We start from the raw sequence: 3,671 nt of genomic DNA on the forward strand, positions 1-3,671 counted from the left end.
GTTCTTGGTTGCCCATTCTTCTCGTACCTGATGTATAGGTAAGTCTGAATCTCCAATTACTAGCGCTCTTGGACGTTCATGTCAGTGGACATTTTAAGTCCTAAGATGCAGGCTTCATACTCGGCCATATTGTTGGTGCACGATAACTTGAGTTTGGCAGACACCGAATAATGCTGACCGGTTTCTAATACTAGGACTGCTCCTATGCCAACTCCTTTGAAATTTGTTGTTCCATCAAAAAACATTCTCCAACCATCATAAGATTCCGTAATGTCTTCTCCTATGCATGATACCTCTTCATCAGAAAAATACGTTTTCAGGGGTTCGTATTCTCCATCCACGGGATTCTTAGCGAGGTGGTCCGCTAGTGCTTGTCCCTTTACCACTTTTTGAGTTACGCAGACAAGTTCAAACTTACCCAACAGTATTTGCCACTTGGCTAGCTTGCCAGTAGGCGTGGGCTTCTGAAAGATGTACTTCAAAAGATCCATCCTTGATATGAGATATGTAGAATAGGCACAAAAAAATGTCTCAACTTCTGATCTACCTAAGTCAAAGCACAATAGGTGCGCTCTAATAGAGAATACCGGGCCTCGTACAGGGTGAACTTCTTATTGAGGTAATAAATGGCTTGTTGCTTCCTCCCCTTTTTATCATGCTACCCAAGGATGCAGCCAAAAGCTCCATCCAACAGTGCAAGGTAGAGTAATAAGGGTCTACCTAGCTCGGGTGGGACTAAGATTGGTGGTGTTGACAGGTATTCCTTGATTCTGTCGAAGGCCTTTTGGAAGTCATCAGACCATTTGGTAGCGGCATCCTTCTTCAACATCTTAAAGATTGGCTCACAAATAACTGTAGGTTGTGCTATGAATCGATTGATATAGTTGAGCCTTCCCAAGAAACTCATCACATCCTTCTTGTTCTTTGTCGGTGGAAATTTTAAATGGCTTTGGCTTTTGATGGATCCAGTTCTATTCCTCAGTGACTCACAATAAACCCAAGCAATTTCCCAGCAGGAATCCCAAATGCACATTTTGCAGGATTTAGTTTCAGGTTGTACCTCCGAAGTCTATTGAAAACTTCCTTTGATCTTCCATGTGATCAGCGGCCTTCTTGGACTTGATAATAACATCATCTACGTATACCTCTATCTCTTTGTGTATCATATCATGGAAAATGGTATTCATGGCCCTCATGTAGGTGGCCCTACGTTCTTCAGGCCGAATGACATCATCTTGTAACAGTACATTCCCCACGGCGAAATGAAAGCCATTTTCTCAGCATCTTCTTCATCTATCCAGATCTGATGATAACCAACGAAGAAATCTACAAATGACTACAGCTTATGCTTGGCGTAATTGTCAATCAGGATGTGTATATTTGGCAAAGGGAAGTCATTTTTTGGACTGGCCCGGTTGAGATCCCGGTAGTCGACACAGACTCTGACCTTCCCACCCTTCTTTGGCACTGACACAATGTTGGCTAACCATGTCGGGTATTCTATTACACTGAGAACCTTAGCTTTGACTTGCTTGGTGACTTTTTTCTTGATTTTCAAACTCATATAAGGCTTGAACTTTCTGAGCTTTTGCTTTACCGGCGGACATGTTGGATCGGTCGGTAGTTTGTGAGCCACAATAGACGTACTCAGTCCAGTCATGTCATCATACGACCAAGAGAATATGTCCTCGTATTCCTTTAGAAATTCTGTGTATTCTTTCTTTTCTAATGGTGATAGGTGAATGTTGATTCGTGTTTCCTTGACGTTTTCTGCATCTCCCAGGTTAACGATTTCGATCTCGTCCAGGTTGGACTTAGGTCTGTTTTCAAAATTCTCAACTTCTCTAACAATCTCGTCAGGTATGTCATCCTTCTCTAAATCAATGTCCATTTATTGCGTTGTCTCATTACATGTCACAGTTATTGGTTTATCAAGATAAGTAATAGTAATGCTATATAAGTAAAGTAATGAGAGAAAACGATAATGAGTGTTGATTATTAAGAAAAGTCAAAATGCTTTGATAAATTGTATAACTATTTTGAACATTGAAGATCTTATTGCGGGAATTGAAAATGCGAAAAGAAATCATTTAGTAAAAACAATGGATAATGCTTGTTTTAGCCTTGCTACCCCGAGGCTCATCGGGCTCTGGTTGTCCTGATGGTCCAGTTATTGAGGTGTGCCCCTATGCTCATAGCCTGTATGGAAGGGCCTTCCTCCCCCTCCTCCTCGAGAACAACACAACAGTCCATATCATTGTCTTCTAAGAACGAATTCTTCCCCGCTACCAGTGCTTCTTCTTCATCTAACCCATAAACAATGTCGGCCCATTAGAAAGTCTGCTCCAAATGCAGTATTGGATGCTCTAGTGGATAGTAAGGACCGTACCATGGTGGTAACCAGTTGTTAAATCCTTCTCAAGTGTAATCATATCCCAGACCAAAAGTAGTGCCATGTTTCTTGAGTTTTATGGGCTTAGCAATCCCTTGGAGGTTCTTGCCGAGTAGTGGAGCGTTGTTTGGGGTATGGCGGGTGTTACATTGGGTCTTCGGTGGAACAGTGTGATGGTGAGGAGCGGGATGATTCTGTTGTTTTGGGATATTTTGAGGAGGTGTAGGGTTTTGAGTGTTGGGAAAATTGATATCTGGGGTGCTGAGGGAAAATGACAGGCTTACCAGATTCCGAACCTCATCGAGCTCTTCTTGGAATTTCAGCAGTTTCTATTCAAGTTGGGATACATTCTCCTGAGTACCATGGCCATTAGTGGCCTCAACCCGTTCAGTTGAGTTCTCCTTCCTTACGTTGTTCAAATATTCCATCTTGCTTTTGTTCTTGTTTTTGACAGGACTAAGAGGAGAAGTGGGTGGAGGTCCCCTGGATCTCGTGGAATAAGATGATGATGCCAAAGTGCACGAACTTAACCTTTGGGGATGGGAATAACAAAAATAAAAACAAAAAGGTAATCAAATTAGTGAGGATCCTAAAAAGTGTTGCAATATTTAAACACATAGTGCGGGAATGTATATCATTTCCTAATTTGGGAACCTATTCGTGCCCGAGGTAGGCCTAGCGGCAAATTGGTTCGGAGAACATAGAACGCTAAATGCCTCATTTTATTGATAGAAAATAAGACGAATCCCAAATCGAAACTAAATAAACAAGAAATAAAAGTAAGTAATGGCCATTGGCCTTATTACATTTATAAAGTGAAAAAGATAAACTTCTATCTACTTGGTCCCAGAAGGACCTTCCTCAGGTTGAATGCTCTTGTTGATCAGATCCTCCAGTTCGTGTAGGTTCACCAGTAAAAATGCCTTTGGCAGGTGTTCTCTTTCGTTTCCCCTAGCGTTCTGGCAGTCGGTGACTCTCTTCCTCACTTTTCCTTCCAATTCCAGCAGACTGTATTCCAGATATTCCAACTTTTTGCTAGCTTTGGCGGCCCTCTCTTTCCACTCATTGATTTGGTCATTTTATGGAAGACTCCTCCAACAGTCTAGCAAGAGTGGGGGTGTGTTAATCATATTGAAACTGGGGACCTCGTGCCTCATTTTCTACAAAAAAAAAGGATTAGACCTTACCCCCACCAGAATCGGCTATTTATCATTAACAATTAGCATGAAGCATTTAGTTCTCCAAATAAATGCACAGAACATGATGATGTCCGTTTGGG

Source organism: Nicotiana sylvestris, chromosome 3, assembly GCF_000393655.2.
Source record: "Nicotiana sylvestris chromosome 3, ASM39365v2, whole genome shotgun sequence".
Taxonomy (NCBI): domain Eukaryota; kingdom Viridiplantae; phylum Streptophyta; class Magnoliopsida; order Solanales; family Solanaceae; genus Nicotiana; species Nicotiana sylvestris.